Consider the following 20,542-nt stretch of genomic DNA (forward strand, 5'->3'; position numbering starts at 1 on the left):
GACCCTGCACCTGGCACAGCACGAGCCTGCCACCCAGCCCTCCGCCTCTTCCCGGGACCAGGCTGGCGGCTCCTAGGACCTCTGCACTAGGCACAGGAAAGTCACCATCTAGGGCAGGATAGCTGCCAGCCTGGCCACCCAGGAGCAGGTTTGCATGAAAATTAAGGTGGTCCAGTGAGAGCCCCGACCCTGAGCCCTCAGCTTAGAATATAAGAATGGCCGTACTGGGTCAGACCAAAGGTCCATCTAGCCCAGTAGCCTGTCTGCCGACAGCGGCCAACACTAGGGATCCTGGAGGGGATGGATTGAAGACAATGACCAAGCCATTTGTCTTGTGCCATCCATCTCCAGCCTTCTACAAACAGAGGACAGGGACACCATTCCTACCCCTTGGCTAATATCACTCCATGGACCCAACCTCCATGACTTTATCTAACTTCTCTTTAAACTCTGTTCTAGTTCTAGCCTTCACAGCCTCCTGTGGCAAGGAGTTCCACAGGTTGACTATTTGCTTTGTGAAGAAGAACTTTCTTTTATTAGTTTGAAGCCTGCTACCCATTCATTTCATTTGGTGTTTTCAAAGGCCAAAACACAGCCCTCGGCTAGCCTGAGACAGCAGCTCCACGCTCTAAGTCCTAATCTGATGCCCTGCCAGCACTGCTTCCGGCCAGCCTTAACTTTGGTTTGGGGTCCACTCAATGTGGGCATGCTAGTTTGAATTAGCAAAATGCTAATTCGAACTAGTTTTTAGGTCTAGATGCACTAGTTCGAATTAGCTTAGTTCGAATTAACTAATTCGAATTAAGTTAATTCGAATTAGTGCTGTAGTGTAGACATACCCTAAAAGAATGGGGCGCTTGGAAGCCTTAATGGGGCCCTTGCTGGGCTACTAAGGGGAGTTGTGGATGCAGGCATCCTGAACTGTGATATAGAGCACACGTTGTTGTGACGGTCTGACCCCGGCCCGCACTCGGGGGGGACCTGTGGCTATGACCTCCACCCGGAAAACCCGGGAGGCACGCCCCTGCGGAGTCCCTGCTGGGATGCCGCATTTCCCGCACCTGGCGCAGGGCAGGAGCAGGTGGTGTTTCCCGGCCCCGCCGGCAATCCCAAGCACACCGGGGGCGGGGCAAGCTGGAATTCAGCCCCGCCTCCTATGCCGCGACATAGGAGGGCTGGCAACGCCGGGGGTGGGGCGGATGCCGGAGATGTGAGCCCTGGCGGGCCATTTAAAGCTGGGACTGGGGCCAGATCAGGGAGGAAGACGCCAGGAGGGCGATCCCTTCCCCTTCCCCCCCCCCCCCCCCCCCCGCAGCTGAGGAGCAAGACCTGGACACTGGAGGAGGACGCAGGCAGGCTGACACAGGCCACCGCGGGGGAGGTAAGGGCCAAGAGGCCACGGTCCCACCAGACCGGCGTGGGGGAGGCTAGGAAGCAGCCCGGGGCAGGGCCATGCTGGTGCTGGGCTAACGCGTTACGGAGTGGGACCCCATCAGCCGGGTGAGGGCTAAAGACCCAAACCCTTAGGGCCATGGGCTGGGACCCGGTGGAGAGGGAGGGCCCGGGTCCCCCTAGCCACCCATTCCCCCTCCCTCACTTCCTTGGTTCTGCCGAGCGATACTCATAGGAACCTCAATGTACATGGGCTCACAGGGCCATAACCCTGGCGTGGGAGGGTTACGTGCTCGCGCCCGAACTAGAAGCCATCACACTGCCACAGACGGAATAGATTAAAGACGGCTGTAACCCCAACGTGGGAGGTTTATGTGCTCGCTACTGAACTAAAAGCCATCACAGTTGTCATGAGAGAATGGCATTGGAGATAATGTGAGATGAATTGCTGTTTGAGCATAGGTAGGGTTTAGGCTGATATTAGTCTGCAGAGACAACGTGTGTGTGTGTGGGGGGGGGGGGGAGACACAGGGTCATATGTCTTTGCTGCTTTGTTTGTTCTAAGCATGGCCAGTAACCTTTGCTGATGTTACTGCCCTCTGCCCCTCCTAGTCCCTCAACCACCCAGTTTAAGCAAAGGTGAAAATAGGTGGGGGCACCCTAGTACTGGTAAGAAAGGGACAACTGGAGGCACCACAGGTATAGACACGTGAACTCCCAGCTGGGCTTTGCCTTGCACTGTCCCCACAATCACAGCTCCCATTTGGCTGGGAACAAGAGTAACCAACTGGGAATGCCTAAGGACTGATGGGGGTGCTCAGTTCTCCTATACAAACCCCCAACCGACTGCAGTGACTCTTGCAACCCCACCACATCAAGCCCCTGCCCTAAGCCTCCCTCACCCCCAACACCTTGCCTGACTCCTCCACCCCCCTCCACCTCAACTCCCTGCCTTGAGCCCCACACTGCAATACAACGGTGAGTGTAAAGAAATTCAAGTTACTTTCACCCTTGAGTTTAACTCATGTATTTGGTCTCATGCTGGACCCAATTAATTGTCTCTTAATTTGCTGAATTTGAAGGATTCTAGTGCTACAATACTCCCTTGCTTGCAACATATATTTAAACATACAAAACTTGGGCTAATGGTCCTGGAATACTATTGTCTGCACCTCGAGCCTCTGAAATTCCATATCAGTCAAGTCAATCTGTCCAAAAGATAAATAGTTTTCATTTAAGATGGAGTTGACACCACTTTTTTAAGTATATAGAAAAGACAAGACCCAACTCTGCCTTACAATCCAGATAAAAGACAAGACACACTGGATGAGAGCAACAAACGGAGGGGTGGGGATGAGTTGTGGAAAAAAATACGAGGGAACAATAATAAGGTGGCTAAATTGTTCTGGTTGGTTGTGAGCACATAGCTTGTTATATTATGCCTACTATGGCTAGTGTGAGGTTGGCCAATTGCATTCTAAGTATTTCTAGAGCTGACAAAGTACAGTGGTTCTTCCTATGGTTTATGCTTTCTAATGAACTTTTTGCACATCACCATCTGGCTACCGTACTTGGAATAAACCCAAAATCCTCTTGGATCTATATGGGCTACATGTTGTTGTCCGTGTGAAAAGAGTATTTTATCTTTTTGAATTAGGATTAGAGAACTCCATTCATGAATATTCAGTTCTTTTCACATCCCAGCCCTGCTCACGGATCATGCATGTGGAACATTAACAGCACACTGGGTACTGAATTAAATTGAGTCTTTATAGTTTGCAATTCTACTAAGTTTGGAGGTCACCGAGAGTGGCAAGCCTGCCTTTTAGCTTTAAACTCACTGTAAACACATTCCAGAAACTGCTTCCAGCCAACACCAAGAAGGGTGTTAAACTATTGCTAGGAAGGAAGCCTAATGTACAGCAAATTAATTTAGTGTGAAAAAATCGCCATGAATCATTTGAACCTGATGTGTCAGCTTAATGCAGGATAGAAAACTGCAGTATAAACTCTTATGTTGCTGCAATCCTTTGTTCAGCGGGAAAGGAGAATAGCAAGTTGTTTGGCCATTTGTGTCTCCGGTTCTTCTTCTGTTGCTCCTAGTCCTGTGACTCCCCCTTACCGTTCCCTTGTTACTCTGGCTTTTTAATTCTTCATCATGCAACAATGTTGCTGTTGTTCTCCCATATTGCCATCACTTCATTACTGATCTCTGGAAATAATTTGATTTTAGGAGGTTTTTAAACCTAATTTGATTACTCTGTGGAACTCACTACCACAAGATGCAATGGAGCAAAGATTTTGGTAAGATTTTTAGGCAATGAAATTTAATACATTTAACAGAGGATAATAGACACCTATTGTGATTGTACCTCATGGTTTAGGACATAAACTAACCACTAACCGTTTGGCGTATGGAAGAAACTTCCAAATGGGCATGGTATTGCATAAGTTTCCCCCATAAGGAACTAGCAGTTCAGTAGGCAATATGCGGTATTGGGCTACAACAACATGTTGGATTGTTGGTCTCCTTATGAATAGTACACAGAAAAAAGAAGGGATGGTGAGGTTATTGAGGTAATATTGAATTTTAGAAAATAAGCTCCCAAAAGTCAGTAAGTGCAGAATAAGTCTATTTTTCAGCGTTGGCCCAGAATCTGCCATGGAGCTGAAGTTTGTGTCTCCAGATTACCATTGCATCTTCTTTATCATAAGATAAATCATAGGTCAATCCCCAGGGTAAATTAAACAGCCTAGGAAACTGAGGCCCATTTTGACAGCAGGGATCTGCTGTGGTTGCTCCTCAGGTCTGCCCAGGACCCCACAGGCAGAGGAAGGTGATTTGGAAAGAGCTCACAAGCTGTTCCAGGGTGCTGTACTACTAGAAGAATCCTTGAATGGCCAGTTACCTCAGCTTCAGGGCTGATTTGTACAACCACCATGCAGGAGGCCCTGTACCTTAAACTCTGTATTGGATGATTTTTGAGTAGATATGGGTGCAAGAATCAACATTCAGTTGCAGAATTCCCCAGAGATATTATATTTAGCCTGAGAGATTTGGTACTCACACTCTGTAAAAATGAACATCATTGTATGAATAAATGCATAAGAGAAGTATTTTGGTGACCTCTAGCCTTGCAAGACATTTAATAAATAAATAAAAACCTATTTGATGTTTGTAGTGTTGTTGTAGCTGTGTTAGTCCCAGGATATGAGACTGACAAGGAAAAGTAATATCTTTTAGTGGACCAAATCCTGTTGGTGGAAGAGACAACCTTTTCTCCCTTTATCACAATGCACTCCAGGAAGTTAAGCAGTAAAATAGAGTAAAGAGGCAGATGTTAAGTGATAATCAAACTTTTTACTGTTGGTGTTCTGATACCAGTGATGCAGCTCCAGGTCTTCTATCTTTCAGTAGCTAGACAGTAATTGTCTGATGATAATCATGTTAACTATACTCCCTGGAGTTACTTTACTGCAGTTAAGAAATATCTCCAGATCCCTTACATGATGAAAACCCCCACGTTCAATTATTCTACTGAAAGTTGAGTGATTGTGATGCATGTTCCTTGGCACAATGATTTACCCAAACAGCACATGAGATGTTTTCTTCTGCTAGGAGAGATAATATTTTACAGTAAAAATAATTAAAACCACCGAGAGAGCCTTCATTCGTTGCTGAACATGGGGGCCTGCTCTTTGGTAGGAGAAGCATTTTATTACCTGTGCACTACCTATCTGCTCAGCAAGAAGGAATGCTAAGGTAACTGATTATATTAACAGATTATTTTTGAAAAATGTAGCTTGCAAGGAAAAATCGGTTTGAGTTTTGGCATGAAAAGTGAATGGAGACTACCTCTGCTATTTGTCTTGGTGAGTCTGTCATTCCCTTATGAGCAATGATGTCTGGCTACCCGATACAGCCACATACATTGTGCACCTCTCATACGCAACCCAAAAGGCACTCCTGCTGAATTATGTTTGGTGGTACTATCATAGGAGGTTATTTTAAGAAGCATGACAGACAGTTTGGAGGACCAGCTTGAATAAGCAGGAAAGGAACCTAATACATAAAGGATTCCATTGGCTCAGAAGCAGCAGCTGGTGGTTTTAGATTAGGGATTTGAAATAGTTGTCACAATGGTAATCAGTGTGTGGAAAAACTCAGACTGGATTCACTTTGACTTTTTACCCAGAACAATCTGAACCAAAGCAGACTGTGAAGAGCTTCAAAAAGATCTCTCCGAACTTAGTGATTGAGCAACAAAATGGCAAATGAAATTTAATGTTAATAAATGTAATGTAAAGTAATGCACATTAAAAAAAATCCCAACTATACATACAATATGATGGGAACTAATTTAGCTACAACTATGCAAGAGAGATATCTTGGAGTCACTGTGGATAGGTCTCTAAAAACATCCACTCAATGTTCAGCGGCAGTCAAAACATCAAGTAGAATGTTAAGAATCATTAAAAAAGGGATAAAAAATCAGACAGAAAATATCTAATTGCCTCAATATAAAACCATAATACACCCACATCTTGAATACTGCATACAGATGTGGTCACCTCGTCTCAAAAAAGATATATTGGCATTAGAAAAGGTTCAGAAAAGGACAACTAAAATTATTAGGGGTTTGGAACAGGTCCCATATGAAGAGAGATTTAAAAGACTTGGACTTCTCATCTTAAGGAAGAGGAGACTAAGGAAGGGATATGAGAGAGGTCTATAAAATCATGACTATTATGGAAAAAGTGAATAAGGAAAAGTTATTTACTTATTCCCACAATATAAGAACTAGGGGATACCAAATTAAATTAATAGGCAGCAGGTTCAAAACAAACAAAAGGAAGTTTGTCTTCACTCAATGCAGTCAACCAGTGGAACTCCTTGCCAGAGGATGAGGTGAAGACTAGGACTTTAACAGGGTTAAAAAAAGATAGGTTGATAGATTCATGGAGGTTAGGTCCATCGATGGCTATTAGCCAGGATGGGTAGGAATGGTGTCCCTAGGCTCTGTCGGTAAATGGATGACAAGAGAGGAATCATGTGAGTATTTCTGGTTATGTTTCCTCTCTCTTGGGCATCTGATATTGGCCACTGTTGGCAGATAGGATACTGGGCTCGATGGGACTTTGGTCTGACCCAGTATGGCCATTCTTATGTTCTTAATCTCTTTGAGTTTTAAAGATGATGGTAAAATGTACTCAGCAATGGTTTCCAGGTTGTCTTTGGTTTACTAGTGCTGAAAATCAAAATCAAACTTTTTGTCAGACTGGGACTATGGTCCAATAATTCAAACACAGCTCATGCTGAGTGACATTATGCAATCTCGTTGAGTGAAATTCAGGCTCCATTCAGGTCAGTGGCCCAAATAAGACTTGTAAATTACCCACTTCACAGAGGTGTTATGAGACTGACTGACTCAATGTCCAAGATTCTCTTTGAGAGCCTTGAGTGGAAAATTTAGTTTATTAGGTTTTCCTCTTCTATTCCTGGCCAGAAGTGAGAGATACAAAGGTTCACAATTTCAGAGGAGTAGCCTGTGGCACCTTAGGGTTTATCTAGACTATGCTATAGAGTCAAAAAAAGATATGCAAATTCCTGCGGAATCATCTTCTGATCTCACTTTCAAAAGTGGAGCTTTCGAAAGTGAAAGTAGTTTGGTCACAGCTTTTTTGGTGAACCCTGCCCTTTTTCAAAAAGCCACGTAAACCTCATTTTTTGAGTAAAAGCAGCTTTTCAAAAAAGGGGGGAGGTTCACCGAAAAAGCCAGGTCCAAACTACTTTCACTTTCGAAAGCTCTGCAGAATTTGCATATCCTCTTTAGCGTAGTCTAGATAATCCCTGAGGGTATGTCTACACTAGTCCACTAGTTCGAACTAGGAAGGCTACTGTAGGCATTTGAACTTGCAAATGAAGCCCGGGATTTAAATATCCCAGGCTTTATTTGCATGTTCCCTTCCGGTCGCCATTTTTAAATGCCACTAGTCTGGACTAACTGCCCGCGGCTACACGCAGCAGTTAAACGGTAATTCGAAGTAAGGACTTAGTTCGAATTACCTGTTACTCTTCCTGGAATGAGGTGTAACAGGTAATTCGAAGTAAGGACTTAGTTCGAATTACCGTTTAGTTGCCGCGTGTAGCCGCGGGCAGTTAGTCTGGACTAGCGCCATTTAAAAATGGCGACCGGAAGGGAACATGAAAATAAAGCCCAGGATATTTAAATCCCGGGCTTCATTTGCAAGTTCGAATGCCTAAATTCGAACTAGGGGGCTAGGGTAGACATACCCTTAGAGACTTAAGCTGTGTCTAGACTACATTCCTCTTTCAACAGAGGGATGTAAATTAGACACTCGGAAATTGCAGATGAAGCGGAGATTTAAATATCCCGTGCTTCATTTGCATAATTGCGTAATGGCACTCTTTCAAAAAAGCACCATTTCGAAAGTAAAACAAGTCTTTCGAAAATGCAGGCTTTTTTTAAAGATCCTGTAAACCTGGACTATGGTTTTACTTTTGAAATGGTGCTTTTTTTAAATTATGCAAGTGAAGCATGGGATATTTAAATCCCCACTTCATTTGCAATTTTGAAGTGTCTAATTTATGTCTTTCTGTCGAAAGAGGGATGCAGTCTAGACTCAGCCTTACAAAGATTTATTAGGGCATAAGGTTTTGTGGGTAAAGGCTACTATATCAGATGACTTGCACAAAGCTGAACTAACTTAGTTAAGAAGAATTTGGCTTGAATTTTGAATGTGAAAGCACTTTTGCCCTGGTGTTAACGATATGTGGCCCAGGAGTTAGAAGTTCCATTGGTTTCTGTAGAGTTTCTCCAGAGTTACATCAGTGTAAGAGAGAATTAACTTTGGTGTGTACTATTTTTAATCACATATTGGCTTCAATATGAGAGCTCAAAATAGCCAGTAGGATTAACATAGATATTTGTCCTTAGCCTCTGTTTGTCAGAAGCTGGGAATGGGCAACAGGGGATGGATCACTTGATGATTATCTGTTTTGTTCATTCCCTCTCGGGCATCTGGCATTGGCCACTGTCAGAAGACAGAATACCTTTAGTCTGACCCAGTATGGTTGTTCTTTGTTCTTAGGATAGAACAACTAAGAAAACCTGCTTTTAAAGTAACTTCTGATCCTTCCCCCCCCCCTTTAAAAACCATTTGTAAAAGAAGATGCAAATTATTTTAAATGGAGCTCAGGACTGCACAGCTCTTTTGAACATGTAACTAGAATTTGAAAAATGTGAGAGTCCTGTTTAATCCATGTGCAATAGCAGATTGGTATTTCTCATTTTGTTTTTCTTTTTTTCTAAAAAAAGATCTAATCAATCAAAGGCTGGTGAACCTAGAGGTCTGTTCAAGGATCCATGTCTCCCTCCTAACTTTGTAACATTGGGAAGATGAGGGACAGTCTAATGGTATATATCAACTATAACAGCCTTCAGTTTCTTCTGTGAACCCTTTGTTTTCTGCACTAATTCTCTGGGTCTCTCAACATAATGAATGAGCTAAGGGACTTGCAGGAGTTTCAATACCATTTGTTTTTTATCCTAAAGGAAAATACGAACTCTTTTGTTAGATAGAACTATGCATAAAAATAAGGGATTTCTGTAATACAAAAGTTGAAGGTGACCTATGCTAGTAATTGATACAAACTCATTTTCTGGAAGCTGAAAATATTTATCCCTGGGTATTTATTTGTTCTACCTTGCAGCTCACTGTTGTGACTTAGGTATTGTACAATATTTCTCAGCTGGAAGATCAAACAGGAGTAGATATTGTAACACGTTAATGATCTGGCTTAGTAGCTATTAAGCATATTTACATTTTTTCCCATTAGATAACTACTCTGAACTATACAAAAGAGTTGTTTATAGGAAGTACTGTAAACCTGCCACAGATTGTATATGATTTGTGCACGTGCAGATGCGCTGCAATTTCAAGATGTCTTGGCTGCTCAGAACTAGGTTGTGGTATAAATACCCATTCATCGTGGAAAAACTATGACTATTCAGTGAAGGAATTCCATATGTAACTCTCATTGACTTCAGTTGGACTGCTTGTGGTTTAAACATATGTAAAGGTGTCACAGTCCTGCCTTCCATTTACTTATAATGGGTACAAATCCCATAGTGGGAAACACAGGGCTAACAAGCTATAGTGGGCTCAGTTGACCCTGCCCTTCCATATGGCTATTTATGGCTATTGCCAAATAGCCCCGGGGTCAGGTCTTTTATCTCATATCTCAAGTGGGTCTCAGGTGCATCTGTGAATGCTAAAACCCATCCAACTTACTCACACCTGTTAGAAGCACAGTACATTCTACATGAGCAGAAGCCACCTCATTGGTCTCACTGGCAGATATGTCCTGGCAAGATATTTGTTGTGTAATAACATGGTGCTCCTTGCCCACATTCATGATATACTATTCCATTGCCCCAGCAGAAGCTACAAATGACTCCTTGGGCCAGGCCATGCTGTAGTACCCCACTTCCATTGGCATCTTCATACCCACTTCCATGCTGATTCCTGCTCATGAATCATTGATGGGTGGGATACCTGTAAGAACCATCTCTCAAAGTCAAAGAAGGGGAGGTAATATACCTGTAATGGGTGGTTCTTTGATATGTGTGACCCTATCTGTATTTCACTATCCACCCTCCATCCCTTAAGCTTTGAACCAGGTTCCATTATAGTAAGAGGGCGATTGGAGAGCATTGACCCTCGTTACTTTTACCACCCTTGGCTAAGAAGCGACCTGTGTGCAGGTCAATGGACATTGCTAAGCAATGCTTCTGCATCCAGGCACATGAGTTCAATGCCTATCTTGAAGAACATCCAGTTAGAGATTAATAATTTCCTCTTATGTAAGAAATTGATAGACCTAGTTCTCTTTGAAACATTAGGCAAAAACTTTAAATGAGATTCTGCTGTAAAATTACTGGCCAATACTTCTGGGGAAAAAATAAAACACAGCGCACCTATGGGAAGACGAAAACTGGAAAGCAGCAAAGCGGAAAGTGAACAATGGCAGGATGAGACAATTGATAGAAAACTAGATGTGTTCCATGTGAAATGGTAGCAGAAAAGGGACACCCAGTTTTGAGCTGCTATGCAGTTGAATAACAGTTCAGGGAAACAACCATTCTCTACTTAGTATTGGAAGATTCACGCCATGAATACAGTGTTTAGTACTAGGAAGTTCTACTCCCACTAAAAGCCTATTTTGGGTGAGACTAAATGATATAGCCTTGTGTTTGGGGGGAGGGGCACATCAGGAAGGAATTCTGATGCATACAATCACAATTCTCCAATTTCTCCCTTGCACTTTCACTTATTTGGGAGAATAAAGGCTTGTCTATATGAATATTAGTTCCCTGCAAGGGAGGGTGCAAATCTACCCCAGACTAGCCTGTCACACACTAACAATCCCTGTGGCTCTTGCAGCTTTGCACTAAAAGTTTCCTTGTGCACTTTGATCTCTGCTGTTTTGCAATGGGAGTAGATCAAAGCACGCTAGAGAACTTTTAGTTCATGGCAGCAGGGTCTACACAGATACTTAGTGTAATGCAGGCGGGGGGGGGGGGGGGACAGATTTACACCACAGCCCTAAATTACTTCCCTGCTTTTAGGAGTACAGCTCACTCGCCTTACACTGTAAATGGCCAGCTCTGAGGAGTGGGTTTGAGTTGCAGCTCAGAACTGCCATCCAGGCAGCCTGAACTGGAAGGAAGAGAAGAGTTCCCATTTTATCCATTTGCTTGAATTTGAATAAAACCAGGGTCAAGGCCTATATTCCCCAAAGCTACTAATGAACAGCAATAAAAATGAGCAGGGAACTGCTGGATTTGATGCATCAGGAATAACTAAGTCAGATAGACTGGTGTGACTACTATAGGAAAGGGATATGGTAGCTATAAAGGTTAGTACTTGGAATAATGGAATATAATTAAGGGAATATAGGCAGACATCTATGAAATATTTCTGTGACAAGTTGTCTCTATGTTAGACATGGAATTGCTATGTGAATTAAGATTGAGAGATACAGTATTCATAAAATACCATATCTTGGGCAGTGAGGTTAAGTTGTTTATATTGGATTATGAGACTTTCTGTTGGTGTGTGGGAAGAATAAACACAAAGGCAATTCCATTACAGTAGCATATTTCTAGACCCTAGCCTGAAGTGATACAGCTGTTCTGCCCATGCTGGGACCTAAACAATAAAAGGCTTATAAACAATTCAAAAGGTTTGTAAGAAAAGTGGGCAGGGGATGGGGGTTGAAAGGACTAAGCAGCTTTTAAGGGAGATTCTACTTGAAAAGGCAGGAGAAATAATTTGTGAGTTAAGGGAATGGACTCTGCCACCAAGAGCCTCAAGGTGGTGGACGGTCTATAGGCAGCTTAGACCTGCCAGGTGCCCATGTGGCTAGACAAGCATATGGTATATTTTAAAATCTGGTTTGGTTTAAACGTATTCTAATTGTGTATTTTGCTATGAAAATGCAGTTTGGTCCTGCTTCCCACTGTCATTGCTCCTGGAAGTAACAGACGGGCAGGTGCTAGACCCAAGTTAGACCTGCTGAGAAGTGAGACACTGGTCACTGAAACTCAGAGCCCTGTCTGAGGGTGTGTCTAGACTATACAATTTTTTTCGAAAAAAGTTGTCTTTAAAAAAAAAAAAAACCTTCACCTGCATCTAGACCTTTGCCGTGTTCTTTCGCTATTAAATTGAAAGAACGCGGCAGTTTTTTCGACAACGGAAAACCTCATTTTATGAGGAATAACACCTTTTTTCGAAAGAGCGGTTTTGAAAAAAGGCATTATTAAATACAAACAGAGCTTTTTCAAAAGAGAGCATCCAGACTGCCCGGGTGCTGTCTTTTGAAAAAGCGACTCTTTTTTGAAAAAAAGAGGCTGCTGTCTAGATGCTCTTTCGAAAGAGTCTTGTAGTCTAGATGTACCCTGAGAGTGGAAAAAATTGTATGATTCCATCCTTAGAGAAGTGAACCCTGAAGGGGATGAATTTGAACAGTCCTTTAAGTAGTGGTTGAAGACTTTTCGCACAGGGTACTATTATGGAGCAAAGTTACTTTGACAAGAAGATGGACTAAATGGTCTTTCATATCTCTATAGTGTGAGTTCATGATTCATTGTAATATAGTGCCAGAAAGTTAATGCTGAACTTACATTTTAAGGGATAAAGACCATAGAATGAAAAAACCCACAATTTTAAAATCTAACTATAAATTGAAAATTGACACCTTATATTGACAGTGGTGGTTTCTGTGCTTACAGGAATGAAAGTTGTTCTGGCTTTAAATCCATATCCTGCTAGAACAATATTTGGTCAGATAGCATCAATCTCATCTAGGTTAAAAACACTTTTACTTTCTTACAAGAAAAAAAGTATTATTGCAAGCTTGAAGTATGGAAGAAAATGTTATTGTCTCCAAGGGGGCATGCAATCTTAATAAGACTTATCTTCAAGACAAGAAAAAATGTACTTTCCAAATCCTACTTACATTATAAACCATCACTTACAAAACCTTTGTTCTAAAGTACTGGCAATTTTACCTAGGGCAGACATTTTACTGTATTTAAAAGGTCTCCGTGGGTACCAGTAAATCAAAAGTCAACCCTAAAGCCTGATGGATACAATACAATCTAAAGTTTTTGTTTTCCCAAGTTTTTGCTGGACTGTTCGCCTGTACATTAAAATTTAACTTTCATTTTGCTAGTATAATTTTAGTGTATATGTGGCAGACATTCTTAAGAAAAATACACTTAGATAAAATAATAAATGCATTCTGCTAAGAGAAGTAGTTAAAAATAGAGCACTGGAATTATTAACAACATTAGAAAATTGAAGTGAATTAACAACGTAACCAACAAGTCCATTTGGGTCACAAGCCAGAAAGGCCATCTGGCTTTCCTAATAGTAACATGAACAGCTGGCATCACCTTATTATATATTGATAAGGTCTGGTGACTGATGGATCATTCTAACGGAAAGAGACTCAGTAGGAAGGGTAAGCTGAATCACAGGTAGTAATTAATACAAGAACATGGCTAAGTACAGAACATTTCCAGTAAGTATAAATCTGCTTCCCCCAATACTCAATATCCTACTACCAAACATAGGGCTAAATGAAGCAAAGCCTACATATAAGAGCTTTTCTACGCAAATATTCTCTGAAGCACAGTATGAGGGAAGGAATCTTAACTACAGTATATTTCTCAAGTCCAAGACTGGCTTCTACAAAGTAGAATACTGCCTTCTAATGCAGAGCTACTCAACTTTGAAAGCCCTGGGGGCCACAATGATATTCATAGCACATGCCAAGGGTGATTACATATACATGCAAATATATATGCAAATAGCTTCTTTCACAGAGCACTCCTGGCACCTCCTCCCTGGGGGCTAAAAATGCCAACACTCTATACCCATCTGTTCTAGACAGCAGGTTTGCTTGCACCTTTCAGTGCTTACCCCACCTGGGAGATGCCTCACCATTGTGGAGCATGTTCCCAGTGTAGGCCATGTTCAAAGGATCCAACCCGCAGGCTGCGTGTTGAGCCCCATGTAAACCCAAACCACCCTGTGGGCCACAAACAAACAGGCCACAGGCCACGTGTTGAGTAGTCCTGCTCTAATGCAAACTTTTAAAAGCCTTGTCTTCGCTAAGGGGGGGAAAAGTGTGTTTTTGACGTGTATACGGTGTAGTTGTAGCCCTGTCAGTCCCAGAACAATAGAAAGAAAACATCTGACACTTCTGTATGAATTCATTTGCAAAAATTATAATTGCTTTCACCCACCTAATTATTGGTGGGCATATAGTGCACTGGCTGAGATATACCAAACGCTGTGATAGGAATGGGCAGGATTACATCTCTGCCTCCAAGAATTCTTTCTCTACAATAACACCTCTCACAATTACCCTGTTTCCTCCAACAATCTTAATATATATATATATATATATATATAGTTGTCTGACTGGACACCACAGAGTGGACAAAATGACACTCTTGATCATTACACTGATTTGCTCCAGAGAAAAAATTGACTGCAAAAACCTTAACATACATCGCTATAACCTCTCCGCGGTCAAGAAGACATCCATATAGTCCCTGAAATCTAACCATCAGAGAGTGGTCGAACAAGCAAAGAAAGGGGGTGTTGTTGATGACTTTGCTAATAAGGCCAGCTGACAACACTCTGACACCATCTACTATAAAATAAACTCTCTGAGGACTCCACACCACAATTCACACAGGAATTTAAGGATATCCTCAATTCTTTCCTCCAACCACTGAGTCTACAAACTAATTCCACACAAATCCACCTCAGAGACATTCTATGTGCTTCCCAATATACACAAACAAGGGAACCCAAGCAGACTGATCATATCTGGCCATGCTAGAGAAACTCAAGAGAAACCATCCTCAAACCACATGAGTCAGCATCTTCTAGGACACAACTGGCTTCCTCTCCAAATTCCAGTATTTACTCTCTAAGACTACCATCCCCTCTAAACCTGGATGTCACTTCCCAAAATACAAACATTCCTCATAGTGAGAGCATAGCTAGCTGCCTGCCTCAAATATTGTTGACTGATCTTTACACTCTTTATCAATTATATAGATTACTTATGAATTTCTAGCTACTACTCTGAGAGATGATGGGTTATCTATCATTTGTTATTTCTGCCCTAATCAGTTATTTTGGTCTGGTTTTAACTGGTTATAGCATGTTTTTTGCAAATTGTGATGTACCTGTTAAGTTTGAGGGTATGCTTGGAAGCCCCCTATACCATTAAAGGTTGCTTTATCTTCATCTTATTCTATCTAGGTGAAAGGTCCTGAATATATGCACATTGACTTTTTCTATCTAGGTGAAAAGTCCCAGACATACATTAACCAACTGTGTTATGTGGTTGAAGGATATTGGAGTATGTTGCCTTAGCTCAACATACAGGATGTAGCCTATAAATTACTTATGTTGTAGCCAAACTACTTTAATATAAATCTATTGTAACCTATTATAATAAAAATATAATCAAAACCATAAAGAAACAAGAAATCTATAAGAAAATATATCAATAGGCAAGCAAGCTGGTTAGCTCAATAAGCTACAATATCTACAAGACAATGGACAGTCCTTAGATACACACCAAACACGTTGCCAAACTCATTAATTTCTTCCTTACTGAGAACAATTTTACATTCAACAGCAAACACTTTGTGCAAACCATGGAAACAGCAATGGTACTAGGATGTTCCCCAATATGCCAACCTCTTCATGGGTCAAAACACCTGCAAAAGGCCTGAGGGTGTTTGCTTATATGAATGAAGATACCCAAGAGTTAACATTTGACCCATCGATATTAACTCCATTAGGATATTATCCATCGATATTAACTCTTTATTAGGTAGTTGAGAGAGTCTATGTCTAGACTGCAGAGCTTTTCCAGGATACCAAAGATATCCTGGAGAAGCTCTGCAGCATCCAAGGGGTGCATCCGCTTTTTCGGAACAGTTTCTGAAAAAGCAGATGTGTTCTTTTGGCATCCCTGCATTCCTCTCACTGAGGAAGCTCATGACACCATCTACATGTTTTGTTAGTTTTTAAAGTGCTGCTAAACTATTCATTATTTTTTGAGTTTTTCTATTAGGAATATCTCTGAAATTCTGCTCAAGATGATGCATGTATAGTGGCTATATGCAAAAGTGACCCTATACACCAATGACAACACTGCAATACCCATGGAACCCAGGCCATGTCAGCAATAGGAGAGGGGACTTAACGGACTGGAGAAAAGAATAGTGCCACAGGGCTCTCCTTCCTCCCTTACCAGTGATTTTGTTGATTGGCACTTGAGTGCCTTCTAGCTCCCAGGAGCTGAGACTATAATAATATCGCTAAACAAGTGATCTCATTCAAAAAAAAATCCTCACCATTAAGACAAGGTTAAGTATCAGATTTTTAACCTACCAAGGTCAAGAAAATAAGAGGGAAAAATGTCAATTCTATTTGGTTTGGAAATTTAATACATGAAATACAGCTTACAACTGTATACGGTAATACAGCAGCATCTGTCATGATGGTGTGAAAAATGTTTATAATGAGTTAACTGTCTAGGAATGATCAACTTGTGGAGAAAATCAATGCAAATTTCAGACTGGACCACACAACGTGGAATGTAGTGTTCCTTGAAGCTAGGCAATCGACAGTTTTGTGTCTCTGTAATACCTCTCCGTTTCACTTCCAAAAAGTCTGAATCTATAAGAATCTGCAATGAAATATAGGAAACATGCCCTAAATGTAATCTCCCTCACTCTTGATATCAAGAGAGAGGTTTTTTAACAAACTACTTTTTAACTTAACTAGTTGTTAAGTCCAGCCTCAAGCCAGCTGCTTTATCTGCTGACATTTCCTTATAACAGTAAAGAAAATTACAGAAGTACCATTTGTGAAATACTTGCAAAATAAAATCCCTTTAAAAAGTGGCAGATAATAAAAGTGATAGTGAATGGAAAAGGAAGTACCATGAAAACAATGTTCCTGTTCTTGGCCTACTGGGAATTCTAATTACATTCTCTATTTCAGGGTCACCTCTGTTTATTTAGCCATGTGCTATCATTTTTTAAACTTGGCCTTAGTTTCTAGTGTGCTGCCTGTCTAATACACTGTGTCCTACATAATTTTCTTAGTCTGTAATTGGCCATGATTCATTTTGTGATATTTTTGCATGAATGTTTTAAAAAAAGCTCACATTTTCCTATGAAGAGATACTGAAAAGAGTGAAGTGTGGTGAAAATCCCCAAAGAATCAAGGTGTTTAAACTTGTTTTTTCTTTGCTTTTAGCAATGCTCTGAGCTGTTCACAGTGAAATTGTAGTCTACTGTGAAGCCTGGTATAACGAGGGAAATTTGCCCCAATATTCCAACTGGTTGATCTAAATCAGTTTAAAATCCAATTGGAGCCAAATCATAGACTGGACATCTGGTATTTGGGCTGCTTATGGCATGTCTAAACTGCAATAAAATACCTGCAGCTGGCCTCTGTCAGCTGGGCTTGGGCTGAGCTGCTAAGGCTATAAAATTTGCAGTGGAGATGTTTGGTCTTAGGTTGGAGCTTGGGCTCTGAGACACAGTTATGGGTGTTTTTATTGCAGAATAGAGATCCATGGAGTCTGGTCCATGACCTGGATCTAGGGTTTTTTTTTTTTAATTAAATTTGGTGTTGATTTTTCCTCAGTGTAAATTGAGACCACTGAGCTAATTTTCCTAAAATTGCATCACCAGGTGGTTGTTAAGGGATAATCCCAGGTGATAGGCAACATTTATGTCCTTTGATTTAGCAGAGCAGGAGAGGAGCTGCCACTGTCTTCTGGAGGTATAGATTGAAGTTCTCAGAAAGGATGCCTTGTTTTACATCTTCTCATCCAAGAATGTGGCTACACTAGAGTTTTTGTCTTTAGTTAATTAATTGCCCAGTTAATTTGAGATAATTAACAAGTTTGTAAAAGGTAATCTGGGCAATCTCTTAAACATATGTTCCAGACTATAGATCTTCATAGGTTAGCCCAGTGACTGCTCAGCAATTTGCCAGGAATGAAGGGAATTCTTAGCAGATAAGATGATCCTGATCCAAGAAGGAATTTCTGCTGGTGACACTCCATACCTCAAGGAAGCACCCTGGAACCCCTGTAATGACTACCTCTTAAAATAAGTACATTTTGTACAAAGTAAACCTTCTGAGGTATCATTTTAAAAATCTTGATCTGTTGAGCATTAATGTCCTGTTGGTAAGTACGTGTTAGCATATGTGAAGTTATGAAATATTGCTATATGTGCTATTGAAATATTTTGTGAGGTTGGGAATACCTTCAACCAGGCTTTCAGCTACAGCAAAGGACGGTCAACCTGAATATTTCCTCTAATTTTTCCCTTCCATGTGCAGAATAAATTTTATGTGCACCAAGGCATGTGTGGATGTGTACCATCAATAGAAACACATGCTCCTAGCTATGGAGGCTCTGCCAAACAGCTGAGCGACACTTGACTTTCTCCTGGATGGCTGCCCAAATGCTCAGTTTACAGGGAACACAGTCACACTGATGTTGATAGCCTGACTGACATTGTTGGTTCATCAAGAAAAGAATCCACTATCCTAGGACTCCTTAGAGAAGGCACATATGCAATGGAGTTTGCTTAATCCACGGGAACTGCCACAGGGATGGCCCTAGACTAGCTGCCAGTAACTGGCGCCCTAGGCGAACCACACAATCGGCGCCCGCACCTCCAAACCCCTCAATGATATTGCGCCACCATTTGGCACCCCATTTAGCTTGGCGCCCTAGGTGACCTAGTTCACTTATATGGACAGGCCACCCCTGCTGCCCTATGCCCATCTCCTAGCAGGAATCTTTTTAGAAGCAGGAAGAACATATTAAAGAGGGTGTATGGCAGTATCATGGGTCCTCTCTTGCCCATCTCAACACTTGAAAGAATGTCTGCAAGCAAAAGACTTTTTGAACTGGGGAAGCTTGGTCCCCAGGCTGGAAGGTCTGTGAACTGAGGAACTGTAACCTGCTGGTATCATCTGTTAGGGTGAGACATTACTTGATTCAAATCTTGCTTAGTCTGTTGAAGTTACAGTTTAGGCTGTGAATGTATTTTTTTCTTAGATAACCAACATTGATCTCTATGCCTGTTACTTAAATCTTTCTTTCTGTAGTTAATCCATCAGTTTTATAGTTTGCCTAAAACAGTATGGTTTGAATGAAGTTTTTTGAGATTTCTCAAGCACAACAAGGAATCTTGTGCTACCTTAAAGACTATGGATATGTCTACACTACCACCCTAGTTCGAACTAGGGTGGTTAATGTAGTCATACGAACTTGCAAATGAAGCCAGGGATTTGAATTTCCCGGGCTTCATTTGCATGTTGCCGGGCGCCGCCATTTTTAAATGTCTGCTAGTGCGGACTCCGTGCCCGCGGCTACACGCGGCACGAACTAGATAGTTTGGACTAGGCTTCCTATTCCGAACTATCTAGTTCGTGCCGCATGTAGCCGCGGGCACGGAGTCCGCTCTAGCGGACATTTAAAAATGGCGGCGCCCGGCAACATGCAAATGAAGCCCGGGAAATTCAAATCCCTGGCTTCATTTGCAAGTTCGTATGACTACATTAACCACCCTAGTTCGAACTAGGGTGGTAGTGTAGACATACCCTAACAGACTTATTTGGGCATAAACTTATAAATCTGTTTGCCTTTAAGGTGCTACAGGACTTTTTGTTGTTTTTGCAGCTACAGAGTAACACAGATACCCATCTGAGATTTGAGAAATCTCAGGTCTAACTACAAAGATTAGTGAATTCCCATTCCACTCTGCAGGAGTGGTGAATGAGGTAACGAGCTTACATTGGCCAGACTTCAGACCAGTACAATTCTGGGGTGCAAGGCTGGGGATCTGGGAGAGGGGAATTGTCTGAAGCCTCCTTATTGATGGTTCATGAGTGGCTGGGAGAGAACTCATGTAATTCAGTTGAGTGTTCCTGCCTTTGAATGGTTATGTAAGTGCAATGATTATCAGAGGTTTATAGCTTGACATCGTTATCACAGTGTGAAAGGCAGCCAAGGTTGGTGGGTTTGGAAGATTCGGTGGTTCCACAGCCATGGTTAGGCCCTGGGGAGTCCATCAAGCTGCTATTATTATAATGAAACCAATTATTTAAAAAAAAAAAAAACCAAATCCATTTTATTATAAGTGGATGCATGAAGGAATATTATAGAGGCAATGTCACTCCACAAGCCTTTAATTAAGGATATGTTAAAAAACTCACAAGGACCACTTGAGGAAAGGACACACATCCTTTTTGAAGGGGTTCTAGGAGCCTGGAGGGCTTAATTGTTGTTGTCTTTTAATGTTTGTTAGACATTGGAATATGAGGATGAAAAGGCGTTATCTATGTAGACAGAGAGGGAGAGCCACAAATATCCAGGACATGACCCTCTGCTCTTCCACAAAGTTTTGGAATAGTCCTGTAAGATTCCATGAGTTTATGCTTGGGGGGGTACCCCATTCTTCTGATACATTGTGAATAAAATTTGTGAAAGGAA

This window comes from Pelodiscus sinensis, chromosome 7 (genome assembly GCF_049634645.1).
Source record: "Pelodiscus sinensis isolate JC-2024 chromosome 7, ASM4963464v1, whole genome shotgun sequence".
Lineage (NCBI taxonomy): Eukaryota > Metazoa > Chordata > Testudines > Trionychidae > Pelodiscus > Pelodiscus sinensis.